This window comes from Meles meles, chromosome 14 (genome assembly GCF_922984935.1).
Source record: "Meles meles chromosome 14, mMelMel3.1 paternal haplotype, whole genome shotgun sequence".
Classification (NCBI taxonomy): Eukaryota; Metazoa; Chordata; class Mammalia; order Carnivora; family Mustelidae; genus Meles; species Meles meles.
In genome coordinates, this window is record NC_060079.1 from 19,451,305 (window position 1) to 19,472,091 (window position 20,787).

The window sequence follows — 20,787 nt, forward strand, 5'->3', positions numbered from 1 at the left end:
TTTCTACAATTTGTGATACACATTTTCCACCTTTAATAAAAAATTGTGAGGCATTCTAGTAAAAATTAAGAGAAAGAGATTAACACATAGCCTTGTTATTGTTGTTATTAACCTCCAACTTTAAACTTAATGTGTTATTCAACAATATTCAGAAATGAGATGGAAAAGTTGAAACTTTTATGAGGAATCTAAAATCTATAAAAAATCAAATTAAAATAATGAAAGTGAAAAATGTAATAATTAAAGTTAATAACAAATGAGCTTAACAGTAGATAGGACATAGTAAAAACAATAGAAAGGACTTGTAGATGGGAAAATAAGGCTACAAAAAATATCCAGAAGACAGCAGAGAGAGCAAAAATGGATGGAAGATACATTATAAAAAGAATTAAAAGACTGCTAGATATATGACAGAGTAAAAAGGTAAAAATGTGTAATTGGAGGCCATAGGGAGAAGAAAGGAAAGTGCACAATTGTATTTGAAGAGATAATGACTAAGAATTTCTTAAAACCGGTGAAATTTACGAAATAATTTTAAAGAAATCCTCCAAATGTCAAGAAGTGGAAATCCAAAGAGATCATTTAAGACTACAAAACAAAATTGTAAGACTACAAAAACAAAAGACTTATTGTAAGACTACAAAAACAAGAGTAAGAGAAAACATAAAAGCAATTAAAAAAATAAAAAACACGCTGTTCTCAGAGGAACAACCATCACACTGATGGCTGACTTCTCATCAGAAATGATGGAAGTCAAAAGTCAATTGGGTGATATATGTAAAGAAAATAATTCCCAATCTAGAATACTCTAAAAATTGAAAACAGCATTATAAGTGAGGTGAAAACAAAAACATTTTCAATCAAAGACTGAACAAATTCATTGCCAACATACTGACACTAAACATGCCAGTGAGAACTCTTGGTTCTCCACAGAAGGAAGAGAGGGCATCCAAAAGTAGCAGGTGCAATATATGCAATTATAAAAATAAAAGAGAAAACTAAAACAGAAAATAAAACAGATTTATAAGTATTCTTGGAAAGAAGAGAAAATTAAATTTATCCAGATGAGCCTCCCTAACTCCCAAAAGCATATGCACATTTTATTTTATTTTATTTTTTTTTTTTTTAAAGATTTATTTATTTATTTATTTATTTGACAGAGAGAACACAAGGAAGCAGAGAGGCAGGCAGAGAGAGAGGAGGAAGCAGGCTCCCCACTGAGCAGAGAGCCCGATGTGGGGCTCGATCCCAGGACTCTGAGATCATGACCTGAGCTGAAGGCAGAGGCTTAACCCACTGAGCCACCCAGGTGCCCCTGCACATTTTATTTTAATTAAAGATAAATATACTATCCCTCCCATGTACTTCAACACACGCTAGGGCAGGAAATGAAGACAACAATTCATCAAAAGTCAGATAAATATTTTATAGCGTTTGGTCTTACATTTATATTTCAAATAATTGGTAAACACTTTCAAAGTACTGCTAAAAATTTTAAGAAATAGGGACGCCTGGGTGGCTCAGTGGGTTAGGCCGCTGCCTCCAGCTCAGGTCATGATCTCAGGGTCCTGGGATCGGGTCCCGCATCGGGCTCTCTGCTCAGCAGGGAGCCTGCTTCCCTCTCTCTCTCTCCGCCTACCTTTCTGTCTACTTGTGATCTCTCTCTGTCAAATAAATAAATAAAATCTTAAAAAAAAAATTTAAGAAATAAAAGTATTGTTACATGACGTAAAATTAAAATGTTAAATTCTTTTTTAAAATAAATGATTTTTTATGATTAATAAATCAACCACATATGTTAAATATTTTGATGTTTCACAAAAGACATTTGTAACTATAAAAGACATATAGTAACTATTGTTAGTATCTATCCTTAAATACTATTTATCCTTAAAATTATAGTGAACATTCATTTTAGTGTAAACCAAAAAAAAAAAAAAAGGCTAAAAAAATCCCAGCACCAATTATGTAATGATTTTCTCTTCATAAAAGAACAGAGAAGGCAATTTCTCCTTTTTCTTAAACCCAATAGATTAAATTCCTTGTGCCTTTCCCTATATATCAAGGGAGAATATGACAATATGAAATCTCCTTCCTTAAAAAACTTTTGCTTAAATCCTTCCTATTATCAAATTTTCTTAAATATATTAGAAAGAAACTTCTATCTCTAAACTAAAGAAAAAGAAAAAAAACTACTAATGGTGTTTTATCATAAGTCATAATTCAACCATGAATAAGGATATTACCACAATTTTGTACATGTTCAGAAAAAAAAAATGTTCATCATACTCGCCATCTATATATGGAAGCCCCCGGTCTGAGTGAGCCAGCAGGGATTGTGAATTTGTATATGGCAACTCCTCTGTCATAAACCTCCTGTCCATGAGGGTGCAGCCTCAAACAGGAAGCCCATCTGTTGGTAGAGAACTGATGAAATACAAACAATGACGATGACTGAATGTTGCATTGGAAATGAACCAAAGAGTATATGAAACCCTTTGTGCAGCTACTGTCTTTGCTGTACTTGTATATGCATTTTATTTTGATTAAAATAAGTGATCAAAATAAATTCCGGAAGACCCTAAAACACTTCCAAAGCTAATGCTTTTATGAATAGTTAGAGATTCTCTTTAATTACATTAAATATTTGACACATAATCCTGGTATATTTTTACAGATGGGGTTTTATTTTGAATCTCAAGACCAGGAGCATAGTAAGAATGTAGCTCAGCTTTCAAACAGCTTTCTTTAAATAAACTGAAATGAATAAAAATTATATGTTTCAAAGACACTAGATTATTCAACAAAGGATTATTTCAAATATTCAACTTGTTTACCTCTCAGATTGTCCTCTGTATCTATTTTTACTTCACAAATATTTATATTATAAAAAACCAGAGGCTAAAAAAATAAAATCAGAGGCTAAAATATTATAACATAAAACAGATGCCAAAAATTATTACAATTAACTATTAACCTAAAAGGGGGCAATTTCCAACTTTTAACTGTACCCAATATTTCAATTCAGGAGCGCAATAACTAGCAAGAAAGTATTTAAGTATATTAGAAAGTTGTGTTTTAAATTCTGCTTTTAGTGGTTCATTGCTAAGTACAAGAAAATAGAAATAAGCTTTTATTCTTCAAGTTAAAGTTGTTGATATTTTGTATGTTGGGAAAAATTCCTTATTATAAGCATACTATTATAATGAAATGTATTTTCATTAAACCTTCTTTTATTCATGAAAGGGCAAAATCATTTGCTGGTTCACTTTGTTCCAAGAACGTGCTGGAGTGCTAAATGAAAGTATGCTGTTCAGCTAAGTACCTTGCACATTACAAATCAGAATGTTAAACTGTGAGGTTAAAATGAACTAGATAAGCAAATAAGTCTTTTTCCTTTGCCAACATTTTCTTTTTATTCAGCACATAGATAGAGACATACCTTGTTTTTTTTAAGTTACAAAGCTATTTAATACCCTACAGAGCAATAATAACCCTGAAATTTGACTGTTCTTTAGAAATATTTCTTTCTCCTTAACTCTGGAGGTTCTCAGAGGCTTAGAGGTAGGCACTCTGATTATTTCACATGAAGACTCTCAGAAAGCAAAAATTCTGGCAAAAAGGAGGTTGCAAAAAATGGTTTCTTTTTCTTTCTTTCTTTCTTTTTTTTTTTTTTAAATCAAAGATTAAGGTAGCTAGTCCAGTCCCTTTCTTTGTTCCAAATATTTCAGACCATAAGAAACTCGGTCTGTTTCTAGGTCTTCAGTTCATTCTCAGCTATAGACAGAGGAGTCAGCTAGGAAACATTAGCAGTGGATACTGAGAACTTCTAGATGATTCTAGAATGCAACCACCCTTTTAAGAATATGTTGAGCCAAGATTTTTTACATCCCAAGGCAAAAGGTAGAGCTGAGCATCCAAGGTACTATATCCCTAGATCTAAAACAGGTTTCTTCTCTTCTGTTTGCTGCATTGGTTCTAAGGAAGATTGGATAACGTGTGAATGTATTACCATAAATCCATCAACACTTTGGAATCTACTGACCTTCTAAAATACATAGTCTTTGAATGGTAATTTAACAATCTCTACATATAAAAGGAAAGCACTATTGTGCTATTCAAACGTAACATAGATTTATAGTTGGAAGACCCAAATCCTATTCTTAAAAAAAATAGTAGTTTGAGGCTAGGAGGTTGTATTTGGAGCAACTGTATTTGGATTTCTTATAATGTGACCGAATGTTATTTTGTTTAAGTTACAAGTATAGGCTAAAAATATTAAATTTTAATACGATTTTTAGTTACTCAGCGAGTTCCTTATTTTCCTAAGAAAAGAGCAGCCAGCAATAAAATAGTATAATGTCTCTAAGATAATATGGGGTACTGGAGCATGATAATGAAGTTAATGAGGATACTTTGTTTGAAATCTTAAAGAAACAGGAAAACATCTGCCTCTGTATTTCCAGCATCTAGAAGAGTGATTGTCATGTGTTAAATAAGCCCTCAATAAAACACCCTATATTTGTGTATATGCAATATTATATATGTATGTAGTATATTATAAGAAATTGTGTAGTAAGATTTGAGAGTCTTGCTTAAAAAAAGACTTGAATTAGATGACCTTCCAAGCCATTCATTACATATCTAACCATGCTACAGGGACACTGATACTGGCAAATAACTTCACTTTTCTCTGATGGGCTACTTTGCACTCTACTAACTATTTGTATCTCATGGTTTCTGATAATTATTCTGGTCATTACTTTAAGACCTTATCACCCAGGAGCAGTCCCCCAATTTTTTGTTATGTACATTTTGTACACATGTAGATATGTGTGCGCTCTGTTTCTAATATGTAAAATAGATTACATATAAAAACAAATGTATTAAAATGTCACATTTATATTAATTTATTATATATTTATTATATATCTCATGTATAGTTTAGATTTTACAATTTATATATAATTAATGAATTTAAATGTCAATTTTTAATGCTGGCAGATATAGATATGTATGACTCCAGATTAAATTAAACAAGACCCAATAACACTGTGCTTGTCACACTACAACTATCACAGAAGAGAGTTCATTTAAATGTAGTCTTCAGTGTGATCTTCGGGATAGGCAGCTTCATTCCACCTAGCATGAAGGAGATCTTTACATAAAATGATACCTGTGCCGTCACAAATCGTGGAAATGGCTACTATTTATGGAGTACAGTGGATTCTCCATTCTTCACTCAATGTACACTATGCATCATGCCTGTCTTCTCATCTCCTCTCATTTGAGTTTCATATCGGTGTGTGATCACGTACTAGAAAGCACAGCATTTGAAATACAGGGGTTGAACATGGCAGCTGACAACAGACCAATCATCCATGCATTCCTTTACTCCATTCATCTCTTCAAAAAGCATATGCTGAATACTAATTGCTCAAATACAGTGAAAATGAAAATTATAGTACAATGTGCTATGAACTATAATCCAGGATCTAGTTTGTGTAGTTTCCCCACTATCATTTAGAGATAAAATACATGAAAAATGCAGCAGAGTATCTGAACACTTTTCATAAACCTTGATTTGTAACAATCTTATTCTCAATGAAGTAGAATGAAAAGATCAAAAGAAAAAAAAAAAGCAAAAAAATTCATGCCACCCACAATTGGACATTGTGTACTTGTCAAGTCTTTGACGTGAATTCTCAACTTAATTTGCCGAATATAATCACTCAGAAGAAGTCCCAGGCTTTCTTTAGTTCTGTAGGTATTCCTGAGAAATACTTCTATCTGTCCCCTTCCAACTTTGACCACACTTCCCACAGTGTCATGGGACAAAAACTCTCCCTGAAGAACTGTGGCACAGCACCGCGTGAACTAAAACACACTAATAACTAGTTACATAAACCCTGTGAAAGCGAGCGCTATGGAGTAACAAACTAGTCAACTGCAAGATATGTTCACTGAGTAACTGTGGTTCATTATTTTTGTAACGTAGGAAGTAATACAGTATGCAATATATCACACAAATGAAATGTCATTATTATAGCTGGCTTCATTCTATTTATATATACTATGTATACAGTATATATATTTTCTATGTATATCTATATGTTTAGTATGCTCAAAATTTAGCCAACTACAGTAGTATAAAACTGTGAAATAAGTTAACTATGCTCAATGACAAAAGCATAATATTTATGACAGTCTAATTCAGTTAAAAACTCACACATTTTTTGAGCATATTCTATGTTTCTTAAAGGAGTTTACTGTCTAGTTCAAGAGACAGACCTCTACACACCTGCAAGTCAGAATATAACAAGAGTTGTGCTTGTATTTATACTTGCAACACCTAGAGACAGGAAGGAAACAGCAATAGTGCACTAGACTTTAGTGCTTGGAGAACATTTTGATAGTGGACAATAAGGGAAAATTTATTATATAGAGAGGGAGCTTTGGCAGAAAATGCAAAGATGAAGGGTTTGTTCATGTATCATTCATCTAATTATTCAATTACTCACTTACTAATATTCAATAAATATCTACTGAATGGGTACCATTTCAGTGTTAATTTTTGTAATGGTATTACCCATATTCAACAAAATTCTTAAAATTTCATTAAAACTTCAATGTCAACAGGACTTTGGACATAATCACATTTGTTTTAACTGCAGGACTATCTTTGAAAAAAAAAAAGTGGCCAATTTCTTAAAATGGGTTACCAGCTGATAGATGCCTTCTGGGATGTACGAATGAGAGCTCCCCTGATTAAATACCAAGGGACATTAAAAACAATTAGGCGATTAAAGTTTCAGAAAAAATTAAGTCCAAAACACTTGTCTAGAAGTTTTATATGCCATCAATAAGATTCAGCATACAAAAAGAATGAATACTGTTACGCTGAAAAAATAAATAAAATGGAAAAAAAAAAAAGATTCAGCATAAACCTGACATGTCTTAGCAAGATTGCATTTTCTATAAACAAAGATACTTTATTAACAGCCTAGAGATGCTTCAAAGTTTGGAATGAGACCTGTGTATTTACAAATTGTAATCTGATGTTTCTTTAGAGAAAAGAAGTATAACCTTAAATTTTATCCATGAAAATAACCCTTTTTTTCTTTCCATACATATTACACTGGTATTCAAGAGGAAGAAAGGAAATAATTTGAGAACCTGCTGGAGGTGATGGCTTAGCTCCCACTCTGCTTTCAACCTGTTGGAGCTTTGTTAACAGAGTATTGTTTTGTAACTCGTACTGGGGTTACGTCCCAATGTTAAAACATTCAAAAAATTAAAGAAATATCTATAGGAATATCATGAATTTATGAATCTTGTTAAGAGAGTACTAATTTCATTTTAGGAACCATAAGAATTCAGTAAGAAGAGTGTCAGGTTTAAAATCAAGTAGACAAGCGTTCAAATCCTGACTCTGCCACAAAGCAGCTTTGTGATTTTTTAGAAATTTAGTCTTTTCAGATTCTTCAAAAAGTGGCAATGATACCTTTAGGGTAGATGTTTAGGGTAGGGTCTTAGGGTAGATGTGAAAATAAACCAGAGAAAAAGTTTTTTTTAGAAGTTCCTAGCATAGTGCCCAGCACACGGTAAGTACCCATAAATATTGGCCCCTCTCTTTTTCTCCTTTCTTTTTTCATAATAGTTCCTTTTTTCTGTCTTAAGCAAGTTTTAACTACTGATTAAATTTGTTCAAGGAAATTACTGATGTTGACTTTCTCAACATATTTAAAAAATACAATAGCAAATGACAAGCAGAATATAATGAATGCATATCTGATTACTTCATTACACTCACCATTTCTTGAAAAGAATGCAGTGTGCTAGATGAAGCGATAAAGGCATATTTTTAAATTAATGCTTTAACATTTCTAATTATATGTGTGAAACTGTGCCTATACAACATCTTTTGCTCCTCGAGAAGCCACTACTCTATATTACTATAACCTATACTCAATACTGCTGTATTTAAAAGGAAAAGTTTTTTAAATGGAGACAAAACATACACTAATATTAGTGGGACGTCATCTACATTTTAGTTACAAGAGCAGATCCAGTACCGAAACCGTTCTCTCTTTTTTGTGTCCTATTTAAGTGAAACTGAACTTACGAAAGGATCACTGATATTTGTAAAGAATTTAGATAGATCACTTCATTTACCGGCTACTTCAGAGAACAACGTAGTTTTAAATTGGTATATTTTCAAAGCATGTGTCTCTAATTTTCAGTTTAGCGAATGAATGGTTCCTTTTTCTAAATGTATTTTCTCATCATAGAGTGGTTTTGGCAGTACTAACGCTCTCAGATATCAGGTCTATATTTGTGCTGATTAAGAAGATAGAGCTATGACACTCTATCCCTGATCAAAATATTCTCAAATCTCTTGAAATATTGAGATATCATTGCATCTGGGATGAGAAGTAGAAAACATAAGGACTGGAAAGAGTTCTGAAGCAATTTTTCGTCACCACTAGATAGAAGCAACTGTCCAATGGAAGTGGGGTTGAATTAACCAGTTGTAATGGGTATTTGTGGTGGGGAGGTGATAGGCATATCAAGTGAAAAGACAAGTTTTTTATAGGGAGCTGTCTCCTCAAACTCATTTTCAATGACAATCAAAATGCTTATGGGAGGTTTTCCATAGATATTAAGAAGGTGAAGAGCATTGGCTTCAACTTAGCCCAGACAATACAATGTAGATAGTAAAGATGCATATTAGAATCTGATCTCATAAAATGTTTAGCAATAGTGAATTTGTAAAAGAAAGATTTAATTATTTATTACATTTCCTGTCACCTAGCTTGCTTTAAAAAATAAAACAATCATCTTTTCATAAGAAAATATTCAGTCCATTGTTTTACTGTCCTAGCTATACTGTCCAGCAATTTTTGTATATCTATATTTATAGAATCTTTCATATTTTTGAGCATTGATATTCAAAGTTTTAACTATTGAACAGATGTGTGTATATCTTTGTGTTACAATCTATGAAGTAATTAGAAAAGATAGATTACATCAGCTTTTAGCTGTTAAATGTAATGTTGGTAATCTGAATTGCCATAAATTATCCTGCCAATTAAACATACAGTTATAAAAATATGCCAATATTCTCAACAATATATTTATAAAAATATTTTTAATTCAAGGGGTTAATCAGCATATCCTAAAGGTTATTATTATACTTCAACCAAAATTTGTCATGCTTATAACAGACTTTAGCTTTCAAAGTTTAAACTGTGTGTGCTGAACAAGATCTGTAAGATTTGAATTTCTCTTAATCAGAAAGAATAATAGCAATGTTTTAGATATTTCTTATTTATGTAAAGTATGAATTAATGAAGGTTATCTTACATGGAAAGTTAATTGATCTCTTACTATTTCAACAAAGTGACCATAAAATTCATAGAGAACTTTCATTTTCTCACAGTTTTTTCTGTGAATTTGAACTTGACCTTCTGGGAATAACTACAACAGAAAAATAAACATTATAAAAATTACAAAATTTTACAACTTATATATATGGAAATCTATTTTACCTTTTATAAATCTTTGAGAACCATTAAGTGAGTAAATGGAGAACATCTTATTTTCCAAAACCAGAGGTTTTTAGAAACATTGTCAGTGTTTGAAAGGTTTTACTAAAGAGGCATTTCTTCTGTCTGTTGAGCTTAGATACTTTCTGCTTTGATGAATGTTCGTGTTTCTTTAAGTTAAGAGGAAGAAGAACTTTTCTAAATTTGCAATTATACATCTTCTCGCTTTGCCTTGTTTGAACTGTCTAATGATCTAATGGCATATTCATTATATTTACTCACTCAAATATTAACCAGTTTCATTAACCAGTTAGTGTTTCTCTTTGAGGGTAACTTTCTTGGCATAAATCTTTCAGCTCTTCACTCCACGACAGCGAGTGTGCAGAATGGCTGAGCTCTGATGAGAGCTCTATTGAAAGGCTCTCCTGCTCTATGGTTTCTTATTCATAAGCAGTGTAAGTGCTTGCTTTCTTTCTACCTGCACTAACCTTTATTAACATAAGCCATTTACATAAAATACTTTGATAAAGCCCATTTAACTTCTACTGATGTGCTGATTTGGCTTAAATGCATTAATTCATAAGTACAGTTTTTTAAGTGTTTCTTTAACAATGTCTCATCTGAATTTTGATTCTAATATTTGAAGTACTAGTTATCCGTGTATCTCTATTCTTTGCCATCAATACTTAAGGGGAAATGTTTCCTGGGATGCTTCTCTGGGTGACTAGAAGTAGGTATTACAAATGTCAGTTTAAATAGCAAACCATAACAGAGATGATGATTTCAATGTTTTAGCATATCCACCCACACTTTCTTACTCTCATTGTCTAATTCATAGTTTTATTTAAAAAAAAAAAAAACCTAGTTAACCATTTTTCTTAAAGAATTTGTAGTATGTTCTGTTGTGGTTACAATGATCCAAAAGCCAGAAATTGTATGAAACCTGAAAGATTTTTTTTTTCGGTTTTACAAGTCTATTCAAAATTTATTTTTTAATAAAACAAGTAAGCCTTGCTCTGCCTCCTCCCACTCCCCTGCCTTGGTGCTTACTCAGTGAACAGCAGCAACCTGCTGCATTTTATAGCTGTGGAATTTAATGGGAAGGGTCTCCCTAAGAAACCATGTGAACAAGGGTGCATCACAGTGGATACAGCAGAGTGAACACAGACAAGATAAGAGCTCCCTTTTTTCAATCTCTCCTAAATCTTCCATCCCTTGCCAGTATTCTCTAGTCTCTAGTCACAAAAGGCAGCTGAGTTCACAGCTGGAACAACAAGTTGTGCTGTGAATCTCAGTGATTTACCCAAGTAGCAAACAGGGTCATTGGCTTAATTGGAATTTCAGTTGCCAAGCGGACTAGGAATCCCTAGCGTTGGTCCAGCAACACGGGTAAAAGTGTTTCTGCTTCTTGATAGAGAATGAAAATGACGCAGAGTGTAATTGATCGACAGAAAATTGGTCACTTTGCTTTCTTCATTTCCCCAGTTTAGGTGCCAGCGAGTCTAGGGCTCACTCGTATATGCCCAGGGGCCACCAAGATCTCCATTTTCCCCAAACGCATAAAAGGCTAAAAACAGCCTTCTTCCCCAGCACCATGGCGTGGCTGCAGCTGCTTTGTTTACCATATAAGTCACACCAGGGGTTCACTCCTCGCCTTCTCCCCTGCTTTAAAGCTGGATGCACTGAAAGGCTGAGAAGCATCCCCAAACTCCCGCTCAGCCCAGGTCAACCACAGAAAAGCTTCCCAAATCCGGTCTGGAGCGTTAAAGAGAAACCAAGCAGCCGGAGCCTTTTGAACTCGTAACCCCCCAGGGATGTCCGCCTCCCAAGAGGGAGCCGGCTTCCCAGGCTGCTTGAGAAACTTAACCGAGATCCCAGAAAGGAGGCGAGGTGCAGCTCCGGTCAAATGGAGCTCTGAGGCGACACCCTCTTTACCTGCAAAGTTGGCAATTTTCTGGCTGAAGAGCGATCGATCCAAGGACATGCGGCGCGGGTGCTATGCCGGGTGAGAGCACGCCCGGCAAATTCCAATGGGATTTCCTTAGTCGCTGCGGAGTTTTGGAGCATTCCAAGGAAAACGCACGAAGCTAGAGCCCACGCAGCTGGCACCGAACTGGGCGGAGTGAGGATGCTCTGAGAGCGGTGCCATGGGAGGCGGGGGAGGGGCAGCTCCGGAGGGGGAGGTGAGCTCCGGGGGAGGAGAACTTCGCCCACCCCCGCCCCCACCGATCCCTCGGGATAAAGTTAGCGTTCCCACGGCTGACAGCGGATGAGCCCAGAGGAAGATACCCCGCCCTCCGTCCCGGGCGGCTGCCTGACTCAGGGTCCGCACAGACCCTGCTGAGTAGGGACGGCGGGTGAAGATGCGCGTCCCACGCACTGCTCTGCGTGGCCGTGGACGGGACCCGCGCGCGGGCGGGCGCTGACGCTGGGGCCCCGGCTCCGCTGCCCCCAGACAGCCGCAGCCTCCCTGGACCAACTCCTTGAGGTCAGCCAGTTGGGCAAGCGGGCTCACCACAAGCCGGCCGTCGTCCAGCCAAGTCAGTGGCCAGGAGGTGGTGTGGTCCTGGGTGCCGGCGGGACACACCTTCAGTCTTCGGGCGGGCTCTGCAGAGACGTCGGAGTTCAATTCGCGCGGGGACCCGGCTTCTGAAGGTTCTGTTCCCAAACCAGTGAACCAGCACCCAGGCGGCAGGTCGCCCGACTTGAAAAAAGTAACCCCCACTCCCACCTCCACCCGGGAACTCTCAAAGCTTCTCCCACTCCGGCTCCTCTGGGCTCCCGGCACCCCCTCTCCCGTCCTCAAGGTGTCAGACTTCCCCTGCTAGAGCCGGAGTCTGCGGCTTGCACTAGTGTCAACAATTGACACAGTCGCAATGAATAAATGGTGAGGCACAGCGCTCCATCCACCCCCACCCAGCCCGGTCCTTCCAACAAGCATAGGAACTCAGTAAGTTTCCAAATATTAAATAAAAACCCCACACACGCACCAGCCCCAGAGCGCGAGGTCCGGTGGCTTCAGGTGGGGAGTGTGTGTGTGGGGGGGGGGGGGGGGTGCCTGCGTGCGTGTGCGTGTGTGTGATGCTTGCATCAGCGTTCTGAGATTCCGGGAGAAAAGTTATCTCTTGGCCAATCTCTGTGGAGTTCACGTACTAAAATAAGACCAAAGCGCGGAGAGGAAATGCCATATATTGGTAAAGTTGGCAGTAACTTACTTGCTGTAAATGAGACGTGGTGGTTCCCAGCTTGTGACTCACCGAGACTTGGTTGGTCACGGCCCGCTGACTTGAGAGTCCATTTGTAAAATGAAGAGTGGCGTCCGTGCGGAATCCTAGCTAAGGAGTATCCGCCGGAGACCGTCGGTTTCTACTCGATTTCCTTTATTTTCCGAAAGCCCCGGGGTGAGCGGTGGGTCGCCGACCGCGTCTCAGCAGCTGCCTGCTCCAGCTTCGGGCTGTGCAGCAGATGAGTGGCAACCCTTCCTTCCCGTCCCAGCCACGCGATCTTACACCTTCCCGGAATCGGTGCTGAGCGGACTGAGAGGAGCGCCAGTTTCTTCCCAGGGAATATTCCCCAAGGGCGTCGAGGGTAGGCGGCAAGCCGGCACTCACACGCAGACTCCGAAGCGCAAAATTAAATTTCCTTCTCCGTTATCTCCCCCCACCCCCATTTTTTTCCCCTTTCCTCTTTAGTTCACGTGAGTTGAGGGTTTGGGGGTGGGGATATTTACATGAATAAAGAGGATTTCTCTAGAGATCACCCACTTGTGTGATGTGCATGCTGCTTTCTTCTTTGATTAAATCACTTTCCTAATTTCCAAATGTCTCTTTCTCTCTCATTTACTATTCCTCTCCTGTGTTTATCTCAAGCTCAGCCTTGACACCGGTTCTAAATTTTTAGGAGTACTACCTCTAGATCATCTCCTCCAAAATACTGAAGTACAGGAGACAAACCTGGTTCCTGTAATAGCTCTCCAGAAAACAAAGGCAAGAACAACAAAAGGATTCCCTTCTTTCCTGAATCTTTGACTCTTAACCACAAAAATACATTAACATCTTTAAATGTTTTGTTTAGTTTTCTTAATGTTAAAGATGGCTTTTCTAAAATATGCAAGAACATATTTATCTGTAGACATGGTAATGGACTTTATAATAAACACAAGTGTGCTTTCTATTTAACAAGGGGGAGATATATATGAAAACCTGTTTTATGCAATGCAACTGTAAATATTTTTATATTTTTTCAGGAAATAACTCCTCTTCCTCTTCATCTTCAGTAACTGAAATGTTTAAGTACTTAAAGACATAAAAATGAAGCTAACAATTATTGATGGAATCTTTTGTCTCAGCCAGATAAACAAAATTCTGCATAGTCTATTTCGGTGTCTTTAAAAATAAACCCCTAGTAGAATTACACTTACCAAGATAAGTATATGTCTTTGTAATATATTTTAAAATACTTTTAAAAGAAGGTGGACCAGTGACAACATATAGCTATTGATCAGAAATTAATAACTTTATTTTGCAAATATAACATCTGTACCAAATTGTATACCTCCTCCTGCCTCTTTGAGGATAGGTGTTCTATAACAAATGCCATCTCTGTCATGATGTTGGGAAGAGACATTTTGTCTATTTCCTTAAGTTGTTTTTTCCATAAGAAATGTGCCTGTAACTCTACAACAAATACAAAACAGAAAGGAACAGTGAGGACAGCCATCTGAGTGAGCTTTGTTTCCATGGGAAGAAGAGCGTTCTATTGATCCTGTTTTCAACAGTTTCAGGTGATTATTGATTGCTAACCTCATGCCACTAAAATGATTAACAATTACAGGAAAATTATTTGGAATCTGTTTAAGCAACACAGGGAACTGTGTATATTACAGTCATCAGCAATAGGAGGAAGGTTTGTTTGTGGTTTTTGTTTACATTTTTAAAATACAAATTTGGCATCATTCCACAAACCTGCAAATGCAGTTCACTTAAAATGCAATTCATTGATGCCAAAGAAATTTATAAGAAAATGTTATATCCTTACTGGAAATTTCTTTTTAGTACCTGAGTTAGAAAAACAAGAAAGCACTCTTGTTTCGAAACTAGCTAGACAAGTGACCCAAGAAATGATTGCAATAAAACAATTCTCTGCAATGCCAATTCATAGCTTAAATATATCACAGAGCTGGAATTCCAGTTGTATTAGGAACTCGACTTTCAACTTAATTTCTGAAATGATCCTTCCAGTTAGGAGCTGATATGGAGCATATGAAGCACTTTCTTCCAGAGCAGTTCTATCTCAGACTCAGAGGCAATCACAGAAACAGGTATTTGGAAAATGGTAGTTCTGCATGTGTATCATAGTCATTATTTTATGTGGTGGCAATGCATGCTATCATCAGATATAGGACTATGGCTTTTTCTTAGGCAAATTTGGGAAACAGGTGAGCATTGTCTTTGAAGCCCATGTGACCTGTCTTTTATCTGTGGGACCAGGACTTTCCCTTATTCTGCACAGGGGGTTACCCAAAATCCCTCACTAAAGGGCTTGAGATCGCTCAGCTTTCCTTGTAGATAGTGGCTCCTGCCCCAAGTTTTTGCACCCCTCCTTTTACCATCAATTGTAACTAGGCTTTGATCTAAACCACATGGATCATGCTATCAACACAGCATTTTACCTGCTTTTTAAAAGTTTTTAGTATTTTCTAAGTTACTAAGCTTTCTTTTAAAAATTATTTTAATAATTCATTATGTACTTCTATGAAATATTTAAGTATTCCCAAGTCTTGTAAAAGTGGTTTGTTTTTATAGTTTTATTCCCTATTGTAAGCCTTTGTTGAAAGACATGTCTGTATAATCAGATTTTGTCCTCAGAACAGGTTCTTAGAAATAGAACCACTACACCAAAATGCAGGAATATTTTACAGCCCGTGATACGTATTACATGTGTTTTGTGGAGCCCTCATTAAGCAGGGAATACATAATCTTTTCCCTCATTTCCTTCTATGTTTTTGTTAACTTACCATTTTTGAAGAGCAGCATCTCAATGTAATGAGTTGTATTATTAAAAAATATGGCTTTTATATATTTTTTTGCTTTGCTATTTGTTTCTTTTCTTGTGAGTTTATATACTTTTTCAATACTCATAGGAGTTTTAGTGCTATGTTCCCCATGTGATTTGTAATAGGTCTTAAGACAGTAAGAGCATTAATTACTTATATTTATAGTAGATCTTGCTTGTTTATTATTTATTGTTAAAATGTTGGGTAATGTTAGTTGTTTTTTTTAAAAAAAAGTTTAATTCTTAAATGCTTTAAACTATCACATTTTCCTGAATAGTTCATGTTAGTACTTTAATATTACATAAGCCTTTGCCCCTTTTATATTCATCAATTTCTTGAGCATTTGTTTTAATAATTTCATTTCTTTTTTTTTTTAAAGATTTTATTTATTTATTTGACAGACAGAGATCACAAGTAGGCAGAGAGGCAGGCAGAGAGAGAGGGGAAGCAGGCTCCCCGATGAGCAGAGAGCCCGATGCGGGGCTCGATCCCATGACTCTGGGATCATAACCTGAGCCAAAGGCAGAGGCTTTAACCCATTGAGCCACCCAGGTGCCCCAATTTCATTTCTTATAGAACTGCTTAGTTATTATTAATGAACTCTACAGGGTCATGCTGCTGATGTTTGAAATCCCAGTCTTAACATTCATTCGATAAACATTTATGGAGTCTATATTAAGTGTGAGGCACTGTGCTAGGTGTTTAGTACACATTATGAACAAAATAGATGAGATCCTGTCCTTGTATAACTTACAGCTTAGGAAAGACAAAACTTCCTAAGTATATTAAATAAGTAAGTTACACGGAATATTCAAGTGTGATTCAAAGAACAGGGTATGGGATTATAAGTGCTGGTGGGAGCAGACGGTGAGGTTATGTGGGTTGTAATTTTAGACAAGCTATCAGGATACTTTTCAGTAATATGGAGACATTTGGGCAAAGACCTGTCAGGTTAGGGACCTGGCTATGAAGATTAATTGGACGAGTAGTTCCAGACACAGCAATAACCTGATCTGATTCATGTTTTAAATGATTATTTTGGTTGTTTCATTGAGAACAGACTGTAGCAAAGCAAGGGTGAAGGCAGGGAGACCACTTAGGGGCCTCTTGAAACAAACCAGGAATATGGTGTGGACAAACTTAGATTCATCAGAATTTTCCACAATATAGGACATAAGAAGAATTAGGATGGCCATGAGATTTTTGGCTTGAGTGACTAGATGACTCTGAGTAAATAATGTTCTGGGAAGGAGATGACTGAGGATGGGATGTGTTTTTAAGGGGAAGATTCAGAATTTGCTTGTGGATACTTTGAGTCTGAGTTGGCTGTTGGAGCACTGAGAAGCTATGTGACCTTGGACAATGTTACTCGGCCTCCATCTTTTCTTTTTGTGGGAGTGAAATAATCATTCCTACCTCATAGGCTTGTTTGAGGACCAAAGCAGTGGTCAACAGAGGGTTGCAATATGTGGGTTTTGTCTATCAATAGCATCATACTTAATTCTAACATACTTGGGTATTATTTTTGCATGCATTTTTTAGTAAAGATCTGTTTCTCTTTTACAAAATAGGGAGCCAGATTATTTATTATAGCTGGCAAGTCATGAATTAATGCTTTCTTTCTACACTGATTAATGTCACCTTTATTATAAACCAAATTCTTTGGCCAATGCCTTTTTCTGAGCTATCTATTCTGTTCTCATTAAGGTTTTATTTTTAATTAATTAATTAATTAATTTTTAAAGATCTTATTTATTTATTTGAGAGAGACAGAGAGCAAGAGGGAGAGAGCACAAGGTGGAGTGGGCAAAGGGAGAAGCAGACTCCCCACTGAGCAGGTAGCCTGATTCAGGGCTCAGTCCCAGGACCCTGGGATCATTACCTGAGCTGAAGACAGATGCTTAACCAAATGAGCCACTCAGGGGCCCCCTATCTATTCTGTTCTATTGATACCTCCATTTTATGAATCAGCTCCAAATTGCCATTTGTCTCATTCCCTGTCTTGTGTGCTGGTGAATTACGAAGTCCCACAGCTGGCTGACTTTTGTTGGACAGCACCTTCATCTGCTCCTAATGTCTACTGAGTACAGTTAGTGAGAACCATTATGATGAGGCTGATAGGGTAGTACTGTAGACATTACAGTACTACATGATAGTACTAGAAAGGGCTTGTGATAGGGATAAGCACATACACATGCCCAATAAATGTTAACTGTGCACCAGCATTATCAGTACCCATCACTGAATGAGGCTCTAGAATAATCATTTACCCTTCCACCCCCAGCCTGATGCCCCATCGCATGTGGTGCATGGCGGACTCCGAGCCCATGTACACACTGCTGTCCCAGCACTTCTGTTCTGCACTCTGACCTGGATATTTCATGGCATACAGCTCACCTCTATTAACTACTCTTCTACAGATGCCTTCTTAATTATGTTCTGGACGTTGCAGTCTTCCTAGATCTATCATGGAAATTAAATACCACAGAAGGAAACGAGAGTGACATTCGACTGCCTCAGGAGACAAGTGGTGGAAAAGACCACTTCCCTAATGGATACTAAATGTACACTAATGTATGAATGTGTACTAATCTTGAAAAAGGAAACAGATCACGAGAAGCGATTAAAGGGCCTCCCTATCTCCAGGAGATCAGGTTTGCACATTCCCTTAAGTAGAGCACTAGGGGAACATCAATTTTGTTGCATAATCCATTGTGCTACTATTTTTAAGATGTATTTATTTTTGAGAGAGAGAGAGAACATCTGCAAGAGCAGGGGAGGGACAGAGAGAGGGAGTGAGGGAGAGGGAGAGAGAGGAACTCAAGCAGACTCCCACTGAGCATGGAGTGTGACACAGGGCTTCATCTCATGACCCAGAGATCATGAGATCAAGAGTCAGATGTTTCACTGACTAAGCCACCCAGGCACCCCTTATTTTTCAATTTAGTAGAAACCCTTCCACATTCTAGTGATAGAGCCACAGTTACTCCTACATAATATCAACATTATTATAAAATCTCTGTTCTGAAACATGAATTTGCTGTATGTTAAGAGAAGTTGTAAAAGGGCTTCTAGCCAGATGCTATTTCAAGCTGGATTATTTTACCTATCTTTAAAATCAAACTATTCTTGAAAAAAGAGGGGAAAGAGCATAAAGTTATTGGGTAGAGAGAGTTCTCCTTAACAATTGTGTGTCTTGAATTATCTGGGTTTTGCTGGTTTTTCTTTAAAGACTTTATTTATTTATTTGACATAGAGAGACACAGTGAGAGATGGAACACAAGCAGAAGAAGTGGGAGAGGGAGAAGCAGGCTTCCTGCCGAGCAGAGAGCTGGATGCAAGGCTCCATCCCAGGACTCTGGGATCATGACCTGAGCCAAAGGCAGACGTTTAATGACTGAGCCACCCAAGCACCCCTCAGTTTGTTGTTTGTTTTTAAATAAGGATTATAAATTTCTGAGAAAATAAAGTGTCTGTTAAATGGAATGGCTCTTATCTACCTTACAGTATCCAAGAAAATGATCTGTCAGGAAATAATATTTAGGCTATGGCTAATGCCTAACTCACAGGAGGAACCCAACTACTACTGAGTGATCAGCCTTTAGTTTCTAGTCAGTCATTAAGAATACATCAGTGGACTGGCCTGGGTAGCTCAGTCAGTTAAACATCTGACTCCAGCTCAGGTCATGATCTCAGGGTCCCGGGACCAAGCCTTGCGTGGGGCACCCCGCTCCAAGAGCCGCACGTGGGAGCTCAGTGGAGAGTCTGCCTTTCCTTCTCCCTCTCCCTCTGCTGTTCCTGCTCCCCCTCACCTCAAATAAATAAATAAAATATTTTTTAAAATTAGAACACATCAACAGATCAAATGACTTTTAGAAGTGGGAGACCTGGGCAATACTGTACAGTAGGCAAGGACACAGATCCTATAGCCCAGCTGCCAAGGTTAGAAGTCAAGCTCTGCCATTTGCTGGTTATATGACTTTGGGCATACCGCCTAACTTCTCTCCCTCAGTTTATTTCTAAAATGGAGAGAGTACCTTCTCCATCTCTGTAAATAAATGAGGGTTTTGAAGGGTCAGGGGTGGGAGGTTGGGGCAACCTGAGGGTTTTGAAGGGTCAAGGGTGGGAGGTTGGGGGAACAGGTGGTGGGTAATGGGGAGGGCACGTTTTGCATGGAGCACTGGGTGTTGTGCAAAAAGAATGAATACTGTTACGCTGAAAAAATAAATAAAATGGAAAAAAAAATGTTAAAAAAAAATAAATGTAAATGAATAAATATAAGTTGCTTACAGTACTACCATCATAAGGGTGACATGTTTCTTGATTTTTTACTTTACATAGAAATAAGTTCAATACTCTGATTTTTTACAGAGCATGAAGCTGTTTCCTAAAATGTTAATAAAAATGTAGTCTATTGGGGCGCCTGAGTGGCTCAGTGGTTTGGGCCTCTGCCTTCGGCTCGGGTCATGATCTCGGGGTTCTGGGATCGAGCCCCACATGGGGCTCTCTGCTCGGTGGGGAGCCTGTTTCTCCCTCTCTCTCTGCCTGCCTCTCTGCCTACTTGTGACCTCTCTCTGTCAAATAAATAAATAAAATATTAAAAAAAAATGTAGTCTATTTAAGAAAGTTAAGGCTTATTTGGCTGAAATTCTCACAATGTATCAGAACAGAACAAAGAGCAGAGGTTTGCAATTTATCAGTGAATTTAAGCAGAGAAAAGACCAAATTCAAGGGACTCAGAGCTACAAGAGCAATTCAATCCTGGATTGCCTGGATTGTCTATACTTCCAAATATGCTGGAAAAGCTAGCTCCACTGTGAGAGAAACAGGACAAGGGACAAAGGAAATTACATCATAGAAAGAGCGTCAAATTTTTAACTTAAAAAAAAATAATAACTTTGAGGTTTCAACACACAGATATACATCTGTAGTTAGAAGTAAAAAACTTGGGTACCTTACCTTTTATGAGTTCTTTATGATGTGCATTTTAAAGTTATTTCATTTTCTTTTCAAGTCCTCATTATTATATGGTGCCTAAATGTGTAGACTCTAGAGTCAGAATACCTGGATCCAAATCCTGCCTGAACTTTTTTCTTACAACGTGATCTTGGACCAGAATAACATAACCATTCTGTAACTTCGATTCTTCATTTGGTAAGTGGACATAATAATGGTATTTTCTTT

General features: G+C 37.4%; 1 protein-coding gene across 4 annotated transcripts in view; it reads right to left on the reverse strand.

Moving 5' to 3' along the window:
• The window catches only part of TRPC4 (transient receptor potential cation channel subfamily C member 4), a 203,984-nt gene extending 190,783 nt beyond the window's left edge, over positions 1-13,201 (reverse strand). For 2 of the 4 annotated variants that reach the window (XM_045978498.1, XM_045978495.1), the window contains exon 1: positions 12,764-13,201. The gene's annotated coding sequence lies outside the window, so the exon portion shown is untranslated. Of the gene's footprint in view, positions 1-11,483; positions 11,561-12,763 lie in introns of those variants that run through there. The other 2 variants (XM_045978497.1, XM_045978496.1) reach the window with 2 other exon arrangements.
• Between the last annotated feature and the right edge of the window lie 7,586 nt (positions 13,202-20,787).